Raw genomic sequence first — 23,436 nt, forward strand, 5'->3', positions numbered from 1 at the left:
ATTTGCATTCTTAGCAAAATCAGAGAACAAAGAAATTACCACTCAACCAATCAGGTTTGTTTCTATGTGTGACAGAATACCAATCAAAATAGAAGATGTTTTCATTTATTTTTATGTTTTCTGTCCCACTCAGGAAGATAAAACTTAACATAAGGAATTAATGTAAGCATATTATTTATTAGAGGAGGGACAGCTTGGTGATTGGACCTTATAAACTTATCATATAAAAACTAATGTCATACAAAATACATATTGAGATGTTTTAAAGGTAGCAGTGTAAACTAATTTAAAAAAATTTTTTTGAGAGCCTCTACAAACTCATTGTTTTTGTCAACAACTGAGTTCAATGAGCACTAGATAATGAAATTTTTCAACACATAAAACTAAAATAAATCATTATCCTACTTTGTTATTCACTGTTTTAAGGTACAAGGTAAATTTTTCCTGATGGGAACAATATCTTAGATCAATATTCTTCTATAATAATTCAGATTCTAAGCTGATAAAAAGTACAAATTTGATTGGAATCAATGAGCTGGTTTTTAAGAGAGTTTCTAGTATCCATGACAACAGTTGCTTTGACAAGATGTGCATATGGCATTACACTGCCAGCTGGTGTGAACAATGTTTGAACTACTGCATTGAGATGCTGAGCAAACAGAAAAAGTTGCCACGTCTTAACCCTCAGGGAAGGCAGTCATCCCCTGATCAATTATGAAAAGACAGAGAGAGGGCTGCTACAGTCTGGCTCCAAGCAAGTTTTCTGAGAAGGCAGGCAGACATAGAAACCAAAGTAAACAAACTGAATGCCCTAGCACATCTCCTAACAACATTGATTTGCCTTCCCATAGCAGGATCTGGCATAGTTTGTCAAGCACACTTTTTACATTCGGAGACACACTCATTCACAACAACTTCAATTTGCTTTTTTAAATTTTCAAGTAATTACAAGTCAGCCTAAATATTTCTAAGGCTAGCACATTCCAGTGATCTCAGGTAGTTTTATTATAAAGTTCAACTGGAAAAAATATCAAAGAAAAATTCCATAAATACTTCATTATCACAAAATTCAGTTTAAAAAATTTTAACTTGATATTCTATATAATATAGCTTTCTTTCTTTTTTTCTTTAACGGAAGTTCATTTTTTTAAAAAGACAACTGTCACTTTTCAAATGGAAATTAATATAGTGTGATTTAGGCTACATCTATATGAAATTCTCAAGATCAAAAAATCCACTATTTTCCCCTTTAATGCCAAAAGTCACACACAGTTTGCCTAATTTTTTTCCTAGAAGTTCTATTTTTGAATTTATTAGTTTATTTTGTGTATATATATATATATATATAAACAGTTTTATATAGTTTATATTTAATTCCATAGACACAGCAACACATACATATTATTCTTAAGTCAAGTCGCTCAGTCGTGTCCGACTCTTCACAACCCCATGGACTGCAGCCTACCAGGCTCCTCCGTCCATGGGATTTTCCAGGCAAGAGTACTGGAGTGGGTTGCCATTGCTTAAAGACTTTTTAATGAATATAGTTCACAATCCTGGAATCATGAATGACTAGGACTAAAAGCGATATTACAAGTCATCCAATCTGACTCCCTCATTTTAGCAAATGAGAGAAATGAGGCCTAGAGTAATCATGTGCTTTCAAGGTCTCCTGGCTTCCAGGTCAGAGTGCATTCTAGTGTGTCTCTGTTGTCAAAGGAACTGTCAGAAGGCAATGAGCAAAACTCTGGTAAAGAAGAACAATAAGTAAAGGAAAGGACAGCTCTGACATCATAATAAATCACTTCTTTTTTTAAAAACCTGTAAAGAAACCATATGTATTTATCAGAACTTAAAAGGGAAACTATATAATCTCCTTATAATTTGAATCTGTGTTTGGTGGCTCAGATGGTAAAGAATCTGCCTGCAGTATGGGAGACCCGGGTTTGATCCGCGGGTTGGGAAGATTCCCTGGAGAACAGAATGGCTACCCATGTCAGTATTATTGCCTGGAGAATCCCATGGAGAGAGGAGCCTGGTGGGCTACAGTCCATGGGATTGCAGAGTTGGACACGACTGAGGAACTAACACTTTCACTTTCATTTTGAATGGAATGATCACAGAATGTATATGGTTGAATGGCATCACTGACTCAATGGACATGAGTTTGAGCAAACTTCGGGAGAGAGTGGACAGGGAAACCTGGTGTGCTACAGTCCATGGGGTTGAAAATAGTTGGACATGACTTAGCGACTGAATAACAACAATATTGTTTTTAGGGCTAAGTGTTTCCATCAACCTTGACTTAAATTTCATTACATGTTCTACCAATACCTGATGGAGCTCTAAACTATTATAAAATTCTAATCACTTAACAAGTTTTTACTAATAAAATTACTGAAGAATCTAAAACTGGACAAAACTTTAGAAATGGTTTAGCCTAGCTTTTACATTTTGTAGACAGATAACTGAAAAACCAATATTACAATAATACGACTAAAGTCACAAAGCAGCAGCAGAGTCTGGCAAAAGCTAAGGCCTTTGTCTCTCAAATCTAGAAGGCGATCTCCTTCACAACCTTGCATTGTGTTCATTCAACTCAGTCTAAACATGGAACCCAACAGAGTACATAATACCCAGGGCCTATAGAAATACATTAAAATAGATATATTTAGAATTACATGTCATGAAAATATTACTATTAAAAATGTACATCATTTTTAAAGGAGTCATAATAAAAATGGAATACCACAAAATAGCTAGCTAAAACATGCTTCTACTTTTAAAGTACCTTGGTTTGCATATGCATTTATACTTATCTTTAAAATAGTAAAGAATCATCTTTTAATACAAACTCTTATGAAAAAGAACTACTTGCTTATATCAGCATTCTTTTAGTAGTAGTAGAGACTGCTATAGTAAATATAAGAGATGGAGGACAAAAACAAATCCAAGAGATCAGGAATGATTTAAAACTCATAAGCTGAAATCTTTGGCAGTTTGCATTCTAACTGCAGGCATCACATGATATTTTTAATTCCAGTATTCTGGATAACATTTTAGGACTGAATTCAATAAACAAATGTTCAAAGATATTTCGTTTATCTTTGCAGTTTATTATTGTAGCTATTCAAATGATAAAAGATTATGAGATAAAATACTGCCTTCAATATATGGTGTTAGGTGTCAAATTATATAGAATATTAATTTTAAAATTGCTTGTCCACTTTAATTGATTAATAGAAAAGAGCTCTTCATTAAGTTCTATGAGCCATTTAGGTATTTATATAATCACCCTTTGTGAAACAAAAAAATAACAATAATAATTTAGAATAAAAGGCAAAGATGCTTGCAAAATTTCCTTTAATAATAACTGAGTCTGATGCAAATGAATAACAAGAAAGGTTTCCAGTGAAGTCAAGCCATATGTAGTTTCCGAAAACACATTTGTTTTGAATTAAGGGTGCACTTCATTTAATGCAGTTATCTAACTTTAGCAAAGCTAAAGAAAAGATAGGACATTTTAAAAATTAGAATCAGAATTAAACTAAAATCTTTATAATAAAGGCATACTTTTTGTTAAGCTGCAGAAGTGTGGGGATGTATATGTTTTCCAGAATATACTGCATTTTCCTATAAATGTTTATTGCAAATATCATTGCTAATAGTTACTGTGTAATTTCAAACAAACAAAAAATTTGTGAAGCGAAGTTGAAGCATGTCACTCTTATAAAGTAGTAATAACTTTAGTTAGTTAGGATCACTTAGACAAAGAGTAATTCTAATGAGTGTGTCATTATGAGAATTAAGAGTAAAAAAACTTTGTGACCTGCCAGATCAATATTTTTTTTTTAGTTCTTGAAGAATACTGACAACTTTTACCAGGAGTAAAGTGTTTGAGAATAGCTTAGAAACACCCAGTGAAACCAAAAATGTTAAGTACTCTCAGGTTTATAAATAACTTCTTTTTTTCCAAAGTAAATATATGTATATTTTGGAAAAAACAGACATCGCTCATATCTCTCCTCATAAAAATAGGAATGCTTAACCTATCAGCCTGTTGCATTTGAGACGTTAAAATGAAAAATGACATCTACGCCCATTAATATCTTCAATGTATAAACAGCACAGCGTGACACATTCTTGAGAGCTGAAGGCTACAAAATCTCTCTGAAACATAAATAACAAAGCACTCAGAAGCATATTTGATGTTGATATTCATCTCTGAGAAAAACACTGCTGCCTAGGCTTCTTATGAAAATAGATGCAGCCCAAATGGATCTCCTGTAATTGGTTTCAGATAGCGAGGTCAGAAGAAATATGATACAAGAAACGATTATGTGGAACAGGCGAAACAAGAATGTTTACACAGGCACTCCCTACTTAAACTGACAAGGGGTGTATACTTTGCAGATAACCAGAACCAAAAAAATTTTGTCAGTAGGATACCCAGAATTTTGCTCCTCACACTCATATATTTTAACCTTTAACATATGATATTTTTAACATGTTACTTTGAATACTCAGCATATAGTAAGTTTTCAAACAATTTCATTTTTAAATTATTTTCACAAGTGTAGTTGATAATGAGTAGATTTCAGGTCCTTCCACAAAGGAGACAAATTCCAATTCTGTTCGGCCTTTCCTCCCATTATGTCCCCACTAAAGAGAATATACTGATAAATGTAATCTGAAGTCTCATAATGCTATTTAATAGAAGAAAATTAATCATCTAATTGTCATAACCTATTTTCAAACAGCAATCTATCAGAGTGAAATTATGTATCTGTAGCGATTGACCTTTCATTTTATCATGTCTGATACATAATTAGACTAAGTTTGTTGGGGAAAAAAAAGCTAATTACTAGAAAATACATTTTTTAAATAATTTTATTTCTGTGTTACAGTATATTTTAAATAAAGTTAAAGAATAAATGTGTGGATATGTTATGTTTATGTTGTGGACCACTATGAAGGCCAAACTGAGAAGCTACAATCATTTATTTTATGTTACTTAATAAGGGTGAGTAATTAATTGTAAAGCATCCTATTTACCAATCAAATGTCAGGCTATATTAGCTTAGCATTTATGATGTGGATTCAAAGAGGAGAAAAATAAGGTATTGAATACGTTATGGAATGGATCCACAAGTCATCCTCCAAAGTTCCAACAAAGTCCTTAAGGTTCAGGCCCAAACCCAATACACAGTATATTCCAGTATGGCTCCAAACTGCCAGATAAGCTGAGATACTCTTGCACAAAACAAATCTGTAAGTTAATAGTAACTAATGGCTAAGACAGGGTTTGTTTTTTCAGGTCTCAAATCGTACAGTCAGTTTAATGGAATGAACGCATTCTTTTCCTCTGAGCCAGCATTCCACAGGCTGCAGTAAACAATACCAAGTTATGTGGTATTCATATCCCTATTTCCTTCTTTATTCTGCTGCTAATGATAATAAATGGCTATTGAAACACACAAGATACACTAATATAACCTACAGCAATACTAAATGCAATTCTTGTTCATATATTAGAAGTCTGTCTAAATTCCCAAATATGAAAGGTAAAGATGAATTGGAGCTAATTTTAATAAAATAGTTTCACAACATCTCTTTTTCATGGTACATGTTCCAGGAACTACAACAGTTTATGTGTATTCTTTCAGTTATTTCTCTCTCTGCTATAAAATATTTTATTTTATTTTTTCTAAATGAATTTGGATTTACTTTTTTTCTCCCATACCATCACATTTCTTTTTTCTCATTATAAGGCTAATATCATCTTTTGTTTGGATATGGATTGAAGACTCATTACTGCTATATTGTTGTAATTTCAAATTCCATATTAGAGATGAACTGAAAATACATGCTACTAAATTATAGTGTAATACCTGAATACCATATTCTGGATTCCCTTTGCAATTTAAAAGTAACATTGCAAAAGAGGCAGAATTTAGGAAAATATCTGTAAGAATAAAATACATCAACAATTACTTGTCATTCAAAAAAACATTGCAATTGTGTCCCATGTACAAAGCAAATAACTAAGAAGCATTGCATGCTTGCAGAGGTAAGGTTTGATGTGTCATTGTTTCTACCATCAAAGAGCTTCCTGTCTAATAATAGTAAACATGTATTGTAATATCAAAAGCCATAGAAAAGATTTTTAAAACATTTTAGGAGTTCGTTAAGTAGAAGAGATTATTTTCAGTTGGGGAGATTAAATACAGCTTATGGATATATGACATTTGGGCTGAACTTACATAACAGACGGTTCATCTTTTGGAGATGACAGAATGTGATCACGTTTAACAGAAGCAAAGAACATGTAGGGTCATACACAGTAAAAAAAATATAATTGAATGTGGATAGAACATGTGCTTAATTTAGTAGTGTTACCTCATGGGAAGATTTACTGGAACTCATTAATGAGTATAACTAAACAATAACCAGCAAAGAGACTTGATATATTTAGCAGGTAAGGGCAAATGTTGCTGAATCTGGAAATGATGGGATGTGCCTGGCCAAGGACAGTACTGAAGTCATGGATTGAAGGGAGATGAGAAGTGATAAAGAGAGTAAAGAAAGATACGAGGTAGAAAGACCAGTTAAAAGGTATGTGCATACGTGCTCAGTTGTGTCTAACTCTTGGCGAACCCCTGGACTATAGCTTGCCAGGCTCCTCTGTCCATGGAATTTTCTAGGCAAGAACTGTGGAGTTGGTTGCCATTTCCCATGCCAGGGGACCTTCCCAACCCAGGGATTGAACTCACATACACTGCATTGGCAGACAGATTCTTTACTCTATCCACCTATAAGAGACAGTAAAATTAATAAGAAACATTTTAGTTGAAAACAAGAATTATTAGAGAAACTGTCAAAAAGTGGCAGAATTTAGTAACTGGGTTCAAGATAAAAGGTAAGGAGGTAAATGATGACTTCAAATGTTTGAGTCAAGGATCAAGTTTAGCTGTGTCACTATTGGAAAAGGGGAAAAGCAAATATGAAACACGGGCTTTGGAAAGAAGATGATGCTGGTTGACTGCTGGCAGAATAACCAAGTGAAGATTTCTTTAGTTGATTAATAATGTTGAGCTCTAATGCTGACAGTGATCAGGCTGACAACAGATTCCTAAAAGTAAGAGATAGATGGTAGTGAAGACAAAAGGAGATCATCAGGTTTTTGGAAAAGAGAATGAAGAAAGAGGAAAAGCCCAGTCCAAAATTTGGGGAATATCACATTTTGTCTAAAGAAAATGAGAAAATAGTGAAAAAGGAAGGCAATAAATGGTAAGGAGAGCACAGTAATAGAAGTCAGGAAGCTATCTACAAAATGTTGAACACAGAATTACCATAAGACTGGATATTTCTATAACTAGGTATATACCTAAGAGAAATGAAAACTTATGTCCATACAAACAGTTGTACATAACAGCTTTATTTATAAGAACCAAAAGATGGAATAAAACCAAATGCCCTTTACCAGATGAATGGATAAACAAAATTCAGTCTATCCAATAAAAGTTTTCCAAAACATGGATGAACCTTGAAAACATTATGCTAAATGAGGGAAGTCACAAACACTATACATTGCAGGATTCATTTATATGAAATGTCCAGATTAGGCAAATCCATAGAGACAACAAGTAAATTAGTGGTTGCCAGGGCTTGGGGGAAGAAGAGAATGGGGAGCCACTGCTAATGAGTATGGGGTTTCTTTTTGTGATTATGAAAATATTCTGGATTGAGACAGTGGTGATTGTTGCACAACTTTGTAAATATACCAAAAGTCACTTAAACTGTACACTTTAAAAGGGTAAATTTTATAGCATGCAAATTATATTTTACCAAAGCTGTTATGTATTTAAATAAAAGGACTGTGATGTCAACTCACGGAAGTTGAGTTGATATATCTCAAGGAAGCTGGAAGAAATAAAAGAGGAAAGAACTAAAAGAAAAGAATTTTGAAGGGAGAAAATAATGTTCTGAAACCAAAACTTCTAAGAAGCTAAGGAATGACGAAACTCTTTGTTGATCTGATAGTGTACATGTGACCTATCAGATATCAGTTCCCATAGAGCATTTTTAAAGCAGAAGTTAGATTCGGTGAGTTGTTGGGAAATCAATGGGAAAAAACCATGGTCATGAGTGAAAGTAATTCTTCTGATAAGTTTTGTGAAGACTAAGATAAAGAACTATAGTTTCAGAGGTCTTGTTTGTTTGCTGTTTGTTTCAAATAAGCAAAACTCAATAATGAGCTAATTGGGAGAAGTAGAAGCTATAACAAAGATTAGAGAATATCACTGGAGGAGACAGGCTCAATCAAGGAGCAGATACAGGTAATAGTCTCTGGGGAGAAGAAATGCATTATCCCCTGAGATTGGCTGAAGAAAACAGATGAGAGATAATTTATTTGCAGAGGTAGAAAGAGTTCACACTGGATGGTCTCAATGAACTCAAAAAATAAGGAAGTGTAGTTATCTACTAAGAATGAAAAAAAGATTGGACCTGTCAGAGAAGCAAAAGTCAGGAAGCTTTTCTATCATTGTTCTGAGAAATACAGACTGTAGAGTAAAACCAGATATTTAAGATGTTAGAGTATGTGCTTCTACATATACTGATGACATGTAGATACATGGCTATCTTCTAGAATGTTGCCTCCAGAAGTGAATAAAGGGCTGTGTACTTTTCCACTGCTCTAATTTAGTATTATCCTACTCAATCAGAATCTCTTAAAATTCTTAACCTGGCCAAAAGCCATGGAAATTTAAATTATATCAAGTAGAAGAGAATGAGTCACTTAAAATATATGTAATGTTATTATGCATCCTAACAGTTATCTTCAGTTTTTCAGTTCACTTAAGTCGTCAGTCATGTCTGACTCTTTGCAACCCTGTGGACTGCAGCATGCCAGGCCTCCTTGTCTACCACTAATCTTGGAGCTTGCTCAAACTCATGTCCATTGAATCGGTGATGCCATCCAACCATCTCATCCTCTGTCATCCCCTTCTCCTCCTGCCCTCAATCTTTCCCAGCATCAGGGTCTTTTCCAAGGAGTCAGTTCTTCACATCAGGTGGCCAAAGTATTGGAGCTTCAGCTTCAGCATCAGCCCTTCTAATGAATATTCAGGACTGATTTCCTATAGGATTGACTGGTTTGATATTCTTGCAGTCCAAGGGACTCTCAAGAGTCTTCTCCAACACCACAGTTCAAAAGCATCAATTCTTTGGCACTCAGCTTTCTTTATAGTCCAACTCTCACATCCATACATGACTGTTGGAAAAATCATAACTTTGGCTATACAGACCTTTGTCAGCAAAGTAATGTCTCTGCTTTTTAATATGCTGTCTAGGCTTGACATAACTTTTCTTCCAAGGAGCAGGCATCTTTTAATTTCATGGCTGCAATCACCATCTGCAGTGATTTTGGTGCCCAAGCAAATAAACTCTGTCACTGCTTCCATTGCTTCCCCATCTATTTGCCATGAAGTGATGGGACCAGATGCCATGATCTTCATTTTCTGAATATTGAGTTTTAAGCTAGCTTTTTCACTCTTCTCTTTCACTTTCAAGAGGCTCTTTTGTTCCTCTTCACTTTCTGCCATAAGGGTGGTGTCATTTGCCTATTTGAGGTTATTGATATTTCTCCCACCAATCTTGATTCCAGCTTGTGCTTCTTCCAGCCTGGCATTTCCCATGATGTACTCTGCATATAAGATAATAAAAAAGCATGGTGACAATATACAGCCTTGACATACTCCTTTTCCAATTTGGAACCAGTCTGTTGTTTCATGTCCAGTTCTAAATGTTTCTTCTTGACCTGCTTATAGATTTCTCAGGAGGCAGATAAGGAGGTCTGGTATTCCCATCTTCAGTTTTTAAAAGACAGCCAAAACAAACAAACAAACAAACCTTCCATTTGCAGTTAGGAAGAAAAGTATATGATGTAATTGACTCGATTTCAGATGCTATCTTTTTGCCTTTTATTCGCCTTTGAACTTAGAGTACTTAACATCACAACAAGCCTTAATTGTTTCATTTATAAACGCAGTTAATAAATATTTACCTTTGCCTATAGGTGATTTTCAAATCAGAGAAGATAATGCATTCAAAAATATTTTAAAGTATACAGCAGTGTCATTTCAAGTGATGACTTTTGAAATCATATAACTCCCCCAGTGGTATTAGTTATTTCATGTATATGTACTGGTTAACTGTGACTGACTCCTGGTTTTTAGCTTTATAGCAACTTTGCTAAATGTTAAATAGAGATGTATGTGTTTGAACTAATGGACTTGGCACACGGTAACTCCTGAAACTTTAGTTTAATACTTATTCAGTTCTGGGAAATCTATTCAAGCAGAAAAATGCCCCACTGGATGGGAAGAATATCTTATCAACTTCATGTTCTATTATATTTTAAAAAGTTGTCTCTCTGAGGCTAAGTGAAAGGGTTTATAATACTATGAATGTACTGTTCAGCTATATCTTCTCCTCCTCCAGGTCTGCATCACCACATCTGCATACACATACACAATGAACCCTGTGTTCCCAATCACCTTCCCTCAAGGATATTTTAGTATAGTAGGAAAGATAAAACTATATTCAATATAAGCACAGTGCAAAGCAGGAAGGTGCTGCATGTCATTAAAAGCAAGTACAAAAAAGTAGCTATAGGGGTTCAGTCATAACAAAAAGGAAGAAAGGAAGAACAAATGCTTCTTACGTACTCATCACATGCTAGCTACAATTACAAATCCTAGCTCACATTATCTCACTTCCTTCTCTAACACCCTTCTTTATCATAGCTATGTAAACTGAAGCTCACTCCAAGTAGTTAGGTTATATGTCCAAGCTGTTTCACACACACTTGAAACGGCATAAGAGATTTGAAAAACTATCTGGTTGACTTTGAAGCTCTTGTCTTTTCCTCAAGGGGTGGTCAGGAAGAGTATCTCATTGAAAAGACTTTTATACAGTAAAAGATTTAAGTAAAAAACTGCTTGGAGTAATAGAACGAAATAAATTCTGAGTCCTAGCAGTATCATTAGTTATGCCAAGTAGAACAACATAAAGAATTCCAAGATCCAGTTCAAATTGTTTTTATTTTCCTTACTTTTCATGAGAAGAATCAGCCATATAAGTTGTATACTAAAGGGAATTTACTATCCCTAAAAGACAGTGACTTTAAAGTTAATAAGCACTCAATTCAGGATGTTGGTTACAGAGAGAAAAAAAAATTATTAAAGATGAAAAATTTTTTAAATTATCTGTCACAACCAAACACAGAACAAGCATAAAACAGTAGGTACTATGTTCTCATGGATTCAGAAGTAGGATTGCCAGATAAAATAGAGGATGTCTGGTTAAATTTGAATTTATTTGTAGTTTTACTTGCTAAATCTGGCAACCTTAGCTAGAAAAGTATTTCAGAAAACATTGCCAAGATACTGGGATTTTTTTTTTTTTTTTTTTTTACACCAAGTTTTTCACTGAAAGATAAATACTATTCATCTTATCAGAGGAAATGTGTTTTAGTCCTAATAAATAATGAAGTCCTCTTAACTATATTTTACAGGTTAGTTAGGGGAGTGAGTTGAGGACTTGGGCGGCTTTTCTATGAGAAAGAATGGTCATGAGACCACTGCAAAAGGCACTGCAAAAGGATGATCTGGACCATCCATAGGACAAGTAAGTGAGCACATTTTCAAAACAGCCAGACCAAGCAAAGCAGAGAAAAGTTTGTTTTAGAGTTTCTATCTTAGCTTCCTGCAATCAAGACACAGATAAGAAAAATGCAAAACTTTTGTTCTCTATTTACCCTCCCCTCAGCAAGGAAGAGGATCAGTAGCCAGGAACCCCGAGGCAAAGATTTTGACCCTGCTTGGCACCAAGGGGAGGAAATGCTACAGGAGATCTAAAGGAAAGAGCCTTGAGGCAGACAGCCTCTAAACTAACCCAGAAGCTAACTGGGCCAGTCCCAGAGGAGCAGAGAGAAGGTGACAGCAAAACCATTTGAGAAGAGAGAAGCCTTGATTAGTTCACCTGCAGACCCAGTGAGTTCAGAAGTTCCAATGGAAAACCCCTACAGCTAAAATTTAGAGTGTCCTTAGAAACAAAACGATAGAGTTGCCAAAGAGGCCACAGAAATTCCAAGTTCTAATCCCAGCTCCATTCCAAGTTTCTGTACGGCCTTATCTCTACCAATAATGAACTCTGAAGAGATGCCTTCTCCCCATCAGTTTACAGGTTACTAGTCTTGCAGGGCAATCTAAAGAGTGAAACACAAGACTCCCTGGAAAGAGGAAATGCTTGTCACTGATAACCAACTGCTGATGAAAGATTGTGATTATTCAAAAAGTGTTGATCAAATGATTGGAAGAAGGAATATATTTATACTAAAAAATAGTTGGAATTTTATGATTTTAGGCTATATTAACCACAGTGCAAATTATGAAACACATATATACCTGTGTAATACATTATGAAGCTAATTCACAGAGATAGATTTTAAAGATCTTAGGCAAATTCACCTTAGAGAGGAAACCATTTTGTGAGGGTATATCCATTCTGTGTTCCAGCTATACCAAGTTTAGGTTAGATTTTCATCAGCAGTGGAACTGTAGTCATTAACATTAAAATATGCATACAATTGATCTTTAGAATAAAATAAAATATAAACTAATGGTGATAACAGTCATCACCTTAATACATAAATAACTATAAATCCATATAATTTTCATCAGGTCTTCTTGGCTTTTAGGGCTTCCTAGGTGGTGCAGTGGTAAACAGCCTACCTACCAATGCAGGAAACACAAGGGATGTGGGTTTGATCCCTGGATTGAGAAGATGCCCTGGTGTAGGATATGGCAACCCACTCCAGTTTTTACCTGGAAAATCCCATGGACAGAGGATCCTGGCGGGCTACAGTGCACGGGGTCGCAAAGAGTCGGACCTAGTCGCACATGCTTTGTCTGGGCTTTGGCCTTAAAATTTTTCTTAAGCTCCCTGAGATTTTAAAATTTAATGTTATCAAAGAAGTTACAGTATATCTCTGATTTAAAAATAATTTCTTATATTTGTCTGTAATAATGACTCATAAAAGCTTATGCATAAATAAAAAATATATAAATATCCATGTAGGAAATAGCACTCTGGTAAAAACCAGAGTTCAAGAACCAGAAGATAGGAGGGCCCAAAAGGATTCCCTGCTTGTAGGAAATGATAAGAAATGAAGTTCCTAAAGGTAACTATCTCTCTATGTTTTGCTTTCACTGGCTAGCTTAGTTCCATGACCACAGTGAGACTTAAGACTAGGAAGGCTAAGAGAAAACAATGTTTCTCCGGCAAACTCTGGTCAATGGCCCAAAGATTGGGCCACTTATTGAAGGTATACATAAAATCCAAGTCTCTGCTCCTTGCTTTAGCAAAAGGAGCATTTCTAGTCAAAAATCTAACTCCTCTGACAATCTTGTTAGGTGAATACATTATATTACCCTCAATATCTGGTATTGTAAGCTTCTTAATGGATGGAAATGTTTCTAAATAATCTTTATGTTTCCAAGAATACACAGTACAGTAGAATGCACCCAATAGCTCAAAAGATATTTAATTGAAAAGAATGCTTCTTTAGATATTTCTAAACTTGTAAAACACATGAAGTGCTCAGCTGGCTTCAGATATTTGAGATGCAACTTGTACACTAAGGGAAGAAACCTAGCATTCCCTGCAGGAATAGTCACACTGCCTTGCATATGGCGAGTACCCTTCAAACCTTCATATGATGACTCTGGAGGACTGACTTGTGATCTACACACTGAAATTAGCATAAATAAGACTTCTTTTCCTTTATCAAGTTATATTAAATTTTTTTACCTATGCCTTTTCCACATATCTCTTTCATTTTATTTAAAGTCAAAATCTCTCTCTAAAAAAAAATACTATTATCATAAAAGCTTTATTTCACTTTCTTCAGTGAAAGTCCTTCAATTATTTTAGGAAGATTGTTTAGGTAGAAAAGGAAATCATTCTCTAATCTGCCTTTTAATCATAGGTCTAGAAAAATAATCTACACACATGGGTATTTTTTTCGCTCCAGTTTAAAAATTTGTTAACATAAAAATGCAAGTATTTTTCATGCTCTAGATTCAGTTACTTACAAAATTAGAATTCTATTAAAACCTCTTTAATATTTACTAACATCCATGTACACCTAAAGTACTCTATGTGAAAGAATAATTTATTTAGGGAAAGATGATACAGCTGTTTGGAATTTTTCTTTTTTTTAATTCAAATTCAGCAAAGCACATCATTATTTCCAATTCTTAGAAGGCTCATTTTCATTTAATATAATTCTCCTCTGATTGATATTTACACTTTTCCAAGTTTTTCAATTTTAAGTAACACTGCTATGAGCTTCCTCCTAACTCAGCCTCTCGATTATCTCACAAAAGTTTAATTTTGGGGTCAAATGACACTCAGATAGTAAATTTTGACACACATTATCATGCTTCCCCAGAATGGCCGTACCCATTTGCAATTCCACCATAGTGTATGAGATCACCCATCCATCAGATTCAACAATACTGTGCATTAAAACTCCTTTTTTGTCTTTATAAATAGAAAAAAATACTTCATTTTAATTTTCTTTCCTTCCCTTATTAGAAATTGATGTTTCAAAAGAAAAATAGTTAATAGGATGAGTCACTGTATCAGATATTTCACTCATTAAGTATTTACTTTTTGTTAAATAATAGAGACAAAAATATTAACAGGACTGGCCTATTCTCTCAGAGTCTGCCATTTAATTACTGACAAGCAAAGTGTTGCTTTTAGTCTTTTTGTTTTTCATTATGTTACGCACTATTTGGTATAGATCACAAACTTCACTGGTCATGATCTGCCTTTGAAAAGAATTATCCACAATAAAATATATGAAAGTAGTGTGAGGAAATGGCAACCCACTCCAGTGTTCTTGCCTGGAGAATCCCAGGGACGGGGGAGCCTGGTGGGCTGCCGTCTATGGGGTCGCACAGAGTCGGACACGACTGAAGCGACTTAGCAGCAGTGTGAGGAAGAACTCATTGGGGGAAAAAAAATTCCATAGAGTGAGCTCCATGTGGCTGGTCGTTAAGAAGAAGTATTATATTTTGGACAAAGTAATGTCATTGCATTCCAGGAGCATTTTTTCTATAAGAGAAAATGCTTTTAAAAAGCAAATAGCCCACAAGATTGTTAAGACCCTAGTTACCTTATCCTGTGACAAAGCATGTGCTAAAATTTCTTCCAAAAGTTGCTAATGTTTTTTAATACATAAAGCTTCTGCCCAAAGCAGTAAGCTGTTTAACCATACATTTTTAAGAAAAACACTTCTCAATTTACTGTTTCTCCTCTTTAATCATTTTGGCTTGTTATCAGAAAGGAAGCATATGAAAAAAATGCTTATAGTTAGACGGATAGTTAAAACTGGAAATTAAAACTTTATTTCTGAGGGTCACCCTGGGAAGATCCTTTGCAATCTTGGAGGAATCTCAATTGGTTTTTGCTCAAAATGGCACTCTTCTCCCAGTGTCTCAAAAGATATTAAACATTTCATAGAAGGGGGATTTTGTTGCACCCCAAAAAGACTTCATATGATTGCAGAGTAATCTATTTAAGACCTGCATACTTTCTCATGGAGGACACATTTTGGCACTCTCTTGTAATTATCTTCATTTACATACTGGCACCTAACACATCACTCACCAGAGTGGAACAGTAAGCTGCTCTTACTCTGATCGTCTTTATGTTGAAGTTAAACCATTACATTGAATCCTGAGACGTGCTATTGTGAAATCCCTTGGCATTTCTACTGTTATCATTTGTCTGTTGTTATAGGAGAATGTTCACCGCCAGAATCCTCTGGCAGAAACTCAATTTCTGAGTCCAATACTAATTCATTACAAAGTCTGCAACAGCTGAGACACTGGTATACACAAATGAGGCATTCTGAAATTTGAGCACAAATCCAAAATACACACTCAGGACCTTCCTGTGATTCCACAGCCATGGATATAGCTGTACAAAAAGGAGACCCTGTCAACATCTTATCCTGCCAACACCAAATTAGACCCTCACGACTTAGACCTCCGTGGTAGTGCCACAGCCTTGTTCCCTTTCTTTAAGCCCTGTTTTAAAGGTCTCAGCCATGTCATTTTTAGTGTGCCTTGGAAACATGGAGATGAGACAGGTCAACATTCAGAACACCTTGAGCACACCTATCCACAGTGCAGTCACCACTCTGTGAAATGAAAAAGTGCTCCACAGTTGAGTTAGAAGATAAGCACCAGGGAAAAACCATGAGTAAACAGAGCACAGTACAAAGTAGGAACAGTGACAATGACTGAAAAAAGTGACTGAAAAACAGTAGAAAATTTTCAATTTTTTAAATTTCTATGACTACTTAAAGAATGATATCAAGTTATTAACAAAGTGATAAGCTCCAACAAAAGTTTGAATTCCTTACAATTTAATAGAACTATTATATGCAGTTCTTAGAAAACTGTTTATTACCTTGTGGTATCTGAATATATCACTGTCAAGTGCTATTTCCACTGTTAGTCAATCAACTAAAATGTTCATTCAATGAAAGCATTTAATATACCAGGAAAATAATAACACACTTAATTATAAAAATATAACTGAATATTAGTGGCTACAATTAATTTACCAATAGTGTGAAATATTAACCCTGTGCTTAAATACTGAAATGAATATATTTCAAAATACACATTCAAACTTATTTTATATTATATAGAGTAGTGTGAACAGGGAAAAACAGCATGTACACATATGGACATATAATAGAGGTTCTTTCCATGAGCTACCTGGAGATGTTTTAAAAATCAAGTTAAGATGTATACCAAGTATAAATAAAATTTATGCTCAGAGATGGCCACAATGTCACAAATATTTTTCCATGTCATAAATACATTTTAGCCACTATTTTGTTTTAAAGTGAGACTTTGTGATTTGCTGTTATGTCCTTTGCTCATAATCTATAAGAAAGGACAATTTAACACTAACTATTCCCACTGAACATTTAAATAAGAAAAGTCTGTCATGCCAGATTTTAAGAATTAGGACTTCTTAGCTGAAATTTACCTTTAAGAGGAAATGGTTTACTCTGTATTTTATGTTTAAACAGGACTTCAGAAAGATCATAATACTGAAAAACAAACCAATTTCAAGGATTCCTCTATCCAAAAACTTTGTTATTAAAACTGTAAATTATGCTAAATTCTCATTTCAATTCAATTAGAACATCTATAATGATGGTCCCTCATGTAGATGGTCATGAGAATTACAAAAGAGACTACGTTATAAAGAGAAAGTCCTGCACTTACGAAGATTCTGATTTAATTAAGTTTGAGGTGGGATCTAAGAATGCCAGTTTTTTAAAAGCTCCCCAAGTGATTCTGATGATAAGTCAAGTCTGAGAACTATTGCTTTACTAAGTACCATTTTGATACTCTTGGTAACTATAATCATGTATATAACTGTTATTATTCACTATAATGATATCACAAGACATTACATAGGAAGGGCCAAGACGTCACCTGACCATTTGATGGTTCCATTCCCACCACATCTTACTCATTGCAGACACTACTATGGCAGAAATCAAACATTAAAAAAAAAAAAAAGACTTTGAAAACATTTTATTAAGTCCCCTCACATTGTACTGTGGAAGTAGACCTAGAATGGGTAACCTTTCATGGTCACAGCTTTTTTAAACAGTATGGACTCCAAAAATTTCAATTTTTTTCTTTTATTTTTCTCACTATCATACCAATGTTAAAGGTGTACACATAAAATTAAGACTTTTAAATAACTGAGATTCCCATTTAATTCCCGGCAGATTACCCTTCTTCAAGATCCCCTTCTCTATGCATTCTACCCTCCCATTTTAACTGAATCAAAAGCCAGTGGACAAGCCTTTGGCCTGCTCTCCTCATTCATCTTTGAGAAACTTCTCCCTGTACTTCTGGACGAATTGTATGAAGCCATTTACATCTTGCTCCTTTTATTGTCAGGTCCAGAGGGCCTCAGAGATTGAGACTCAGGCAAAAGTATATAGAAACTCTTAGTATTATTTCAGTTACATTATGGTTAAATAAGCTTTTGAGGGTTGATATGGGATCATATACAACATTGTTTCTATGGGAAAAGGAATTTCTGTTTCTGAACAACAGGCTCAGAAACAGTTCTGTGCAACAAAACTTACAGTAATAAGTTGGGAACAGCCCATTGGTACATCATACATCTTAGTTAATGAAAGCATTCATAAATACATTTCTCTCATATCAAGGTCTGTGCCTTTTCTGTTCACTTTGAAAAGGTCTTGCAATAAAATAAATTGAAAAAACCTGCAAACAAGCAGGAAGAACACTTTTTTTTTAAACAAGCATGAAGCCAATGACCAATTATATTGAAAAAGAGAATATCTAAATTATACTCAAACAAAATAAAGTTTTTAAGTTATAATAATTTGTATCTGATTAATTAGTAAAGCTATATATTATGGTTGAACACTTAGAATTTATTGTACCACTTTCCCATTCACGTTTTGCTATTACTGTTGTTTTTAAGCCTTTTTCTTATAAAAACAGAAAGTATTTATGTCGTATTACTGAAAATTAACTACAACCTATGCAAATCAAGTGATTATGCACAATTAAATTTTCGCAATTAAAAATAACCTCAGATTTATAGAAAAGGATATGTTGGCTTTCAAGAGAAAAATAATGTAAGCAAAAGTTAGCTGAAAACACCACAGTGGAATATTCTTCTTTAAAGTTACTAATGAATTATGAATTTAATGTACCATTAGTAAGAACACATTTTTATTTTGTAGCATAACTGTCTAGCTATCAAGCCCTGAAGTTTAACTTCTCCTCTATTGCATTCCAATAGATGTCCTAAGGCAAGTTGTCTGATAAATTCTCCTCTAAAGACTTGGCTGGTCTTTGGTTCTCCACTGAATTTATTCCTTTTTTTCCCCCCACATACACATTGATGCTAAAGCTTTCTGTTGCAGGATTCTTTCTTTGATTCATATCTTTTTTCACCGCACCAGCACACAACCAGTTTGTATCAAGAGACATAGAGAAATGTCAGTATGTATTTTTTAAAGTGCCCTTTATTCTACCTTTATATCCATTTGGTTCAAAAGATTACACATTTATCTATGAACAGCGTCAACTTGAGGAAAAGTTTGAAACTATAAAATCAACCTTGTAAGTTTTGAATATGCAAAATGAGGCCTTTCACAGAGGCAACATTTAAGCCTGAACCATATCTCTTCTTATTATCCTATTTTCATTCGCCATATACTTCCAGCCCATTTCCTTTGCTTTTGTTTACCAAGCCTGAAACACCGGATAATTGGCACAGTTATACAGAGATTTAGTAGATGGAACAGACACTGGCCTTTAGGAATTTAGCTAAAAAGACAACACATCAGTGATGGAAAATGAAAACCATGTCTTAAACTATGTTTCAATCTATATTTCTACCAGTAACCAATGAAGTTTAATTACATTAAGTTGAAATTTTGATCTATCTCATTCTGCAGGTCTCATCTGAAGACTTTAAACGTGAAAGTTTAAAATAGGACATAACAACATGAATCTCACTTCTTATGAGCCATGAAGGTGGTGTGGATAAAAATGAACTGTGAGCTTCTCTTCCTCTGCTTATCTTTCAAACATGTTTCCCAGCTGTCACCCACCTTCCTTTTTCTTATCACTCACTATACACACTGGCTGCTACCTCTCAGCCTGCTTTGCATGTCTTCTACTCCTTCCAAATCTCAAAGCATTTTAAGTGCCCAGACATGTCTGGATGTTTTCCTTCCCTTCCTGTTTATGCCCATCTCTCTCTTCTCTCACTCATCATGTGCTCTTATTCAGACTCATGATCTTTAATGTCATCTATACACTGACAAAGCAGATTTATACCTCCAGCTCACATGCCTCCCATGAACTCAATGTGCACGTCCATTACTCTTGATCATGCCACTTAGTTCCATGGGTGCCACTTGGAACACATCCAGAATCGGTGAAACTTCATACCACTTCCACTACAACCACCCTAGTCAAAGCCCCCAGCATTTATTTTCTTTCCCCCTAGGGTCCTGGCATCTCTTGTCCCACTCACCTTCCCCTGCAGCCTGACCTTTCAGGCTGGGTGGCCCTGAGCCATGTGTCTAGTAGGCTGCTTTTCATAGAAGACTTCAGGGTCTGCCTGAAACCTATGTCCATCTTTCCGCAAATTCATTCTTGGGCATCCCCGAGTCTGACACTATCTGCATGACCTGGTTCCTCTGCGTGGGTGTATGTGTGTGCAGTGTCACTAGGACCAGCCCAGCATCTTGAGAAGGTTGGCCACGGTGTGGTTTGAAAATGGACAACTGGAAATGTCCTTAATTAGGTGACATGAAGGCAGGTAACATTATTTACTACTTATTTATTTAAGTCATTCAGTCATGTCCAACTCTTTGCAACCCCGTGGACTATACAGTCCATGGAATTCTCCAGGCCAGATTACTGGAGTGGGTAGCCATTTCCTTCTCCAAGGGATCTTCCCAACCCTGGGATCAAACCCAGGTTTCCCTCATTGCAGGCGGATTCTTTACCAGCTGAGCCACCAGGAAAGCCCAAGAATACTGGAGTGGGTAGTCTATCCCTTCTCCAGTGGGTAACATGGATTCTGGTTAAAAAAAAAAAAAAGTGGGGTAGGGACATGGATTTGCTTATGTTGAGTGCAAGCATGGTCATGGTCCTGGATAAAAAACTAGCATTTAGGATCATCAGAGTTAGGGGATATTGTTTATATTGTTTTTGTTTTTAATTTTTAATTCATTTATTAAACTACCCCTGCAAAAAAACAACAAAAAACCCAGTTCAACCACTTATTTCCAACCGCAAGCCACCCCACACCACTGCAACCACTGATTTTTTCTCTGTATCAGTTAATATTTTTTTTTTAGATTCCACATATAAGAGAGATCAAACATTATTTGTCTTTCTTTGACTTATTTCACTTAGCATAATTTCCTCTAAATCCATTTAAAGTGTAACACCTGGCAATATTTAATTTATTTTTATGGATAAATGTCTCTATCTACCCTTCCATCCATCCATCCTACAATTCTTAATCCATTCATCCATCAATGGACACAAGCCATTTTCATTCTTGGCTATTGCAAATAATGCTGCAATGAACAGGGCGGGATGCATATATATTTTTAAAATTAGTCTTTTTGTTTTTCTTTAAATAGACACTCAGAAGCAGAACAGCTGCATCATATGGCAGTTCTAATTTTAATTTTTTGAGGAATCTCAATACTGTTTTCCATAGTGGTTGCAACCAACAATGCAAAGTTTCCCTTTTCTACAAACACTTGCCAACACATTATTTTTTAATAATAATCATTCTAAGCATTGTGAAATTATATCTTATTGTGGTTTTGACTTGCATTTCCCTGCAAGTCATGTTTAGTGATGTCAAACATCTTTTCATGTATCTGTTGGCCATCTGTATGTATTCTTTGGAAAAAATGTCTATTCAGATATTCTACTCTTTTCAAATTAGATCATTACTTTTTTTGCTATTGAATTGTATGAGCTCTTTATATATCTTGGATACTAGGCCCTTTTCAGATATATGATTTGCAAAGATTTTCTCTTATTTTATCCATAAGTTACCTTTTAACTTTACTGATCACTTCCTTTGCTGTACAGAATCTTTTTATCCTATTTTCTTACTCTGCGCCAGACATATTGATCTCCTTGCTAAACTTAAGAAAGAGTACACTCCTATTCCAAAGCCTCATCAGAGAGGTCTTTTGACCAACTCCTAAAATAGCACTACGTGACTGCACGGCATTAGCCTCCAACTTTATTTTTCATTACACTTTTATCACTATTGTTGTTCAGTCGCTAAGTCGTGTCCAACTCTTTGTGGCCCCATGGAGTGCAGCACACCAGGCTTCCCTCTTCTTCATTGTTTGCCCAAACGTCTGTTGAGTCAGTGATGCTATCCAACTATCTCATCTTCTATTGCCCTCTTCTCTTTTAATTATTATACTATACTATCTATTTGCTTAGTGGCAGTTTCCCAAAGTAAAGAATGTAAAGTCCACAAAGGCAGATACTTTTGTGTGTGTGTGTGTTTCTGTGTATATAACTCTAGTGCTAAGAATAGTACCTTATATGCTTAATAAATATCTGATCAAAGGATGAACACATTAGTAAAAGCATACACTCCAAATAACAGCATGGCTTTGCTGTTTAGTCACTAAACTTTGTTGTTTAGTCGCTAAACTTGTGTCTGACTCTTTGTGACCCCAGGGACTGGAGCCTGCCAGGCTTCTCTGTCCATGGGATTTCCCAGGCAAGAATATTGCAGCAGGTGCCATTTCTTCCTCCAGGAGATCTTCTCAACTCAGGGATCGAACCCACGTCTCCTGTATTAGCAGGCAGATTCTTTACCACTGGGCCACCTGGGAAGCCCAGCATGGCTTCAGCTACCATATAACATTTTGTTGTTGTTTAGTCACTAAGTCATGTTTGACTCTCTGCATCATATAATATTAAAATCCCCCAATTCTCTATCACTGGTATAAAACACTCTAATATTTACAGATTCAGATCCACATTCTAATTGTTGAAAACATGTTCCCACTTGGATGTCCCACAGAAATCAGAAACTCAAAGTTCAAAAAGTGAGCTCATCCCTAACCTCAAATTCTCACAGAATTTTGAATAAGATGATTGGAAGTCCCCCAACTTCTATATACAAGGTATTAGAGACATGCTTGATTTATTCCTTTTCTTATACCCCTCCATACACAGTCCAATCCATCCCCAAGTCTTGTCAATGCTGCTATTTAAGTATTATTTGTATTAATTTCTCTTTAATCACCACAAATACTGCCTCTGTATTATCTCTTGAGGAGCAATAATGATCTGAATACCCAAGCTTTTTTTTTAAGGCTTAGCTTCAGTCAATTCATTTCAATGCTGTTACTCCAGCCTTTTAAAATTCAAACTTGACTATGTCATTCTCTACTGAAAAGCTCTTTAGTGGCTCACAATTCTAAAACAGAAGAAACAGACCAAAAGAAAGGTCTGGGTCTTACAGTTCCTTCATCTCTCCCTGATTGGTATCCCTCAGGAGACTGTTGGGCTTTCTTCTTGCACAAGCATCCTGTGTAACAGTTCATCCAAAGCACTAAAGGTTGTGTACTCTTAAATGACTAGACTATAAGCACCATACACAGAAGAACTATCAAAAAAAGATCTTTATGACCCAGATAACCATGATGGTGTGATCACTCACCTAGAGCAAGACATCCTGGAATGTGAGGTCAAGTGGACCTTAGGAAGCATC

At 35.2% G+C, this 23,436-nt stretch overlaps 1 protein-coding gene across 9 annotated transcripts in view; it reads right to left on the reverse strand.

The window, feature by feature from the left end:
- FOXP2 (forkhead box P2) overlaps positions 1–23,436 on the reverse strand; it is a 662,372-nt gene that overhangs the window by 197,970 nt on the left and 440,966 nt on the right. The window lies entirely within an intron of this gene.

The sequence above is a fragment of the Bos taurus genome, chromosome 4, assembly GCF_002263795.3.
Source record: "Bos taurus isolate L1 Dominette 01449 registration number 42190680 breed Hereford chromosome 4, ARS-UCD2.0, whole genome shotgun sequence".
NCBI classification, from domain to species: Eukaryota; Metazoa; Chordata; class Mammalia; order Artiodactyla; family Bovidae; genus Bos; species Bos taurus.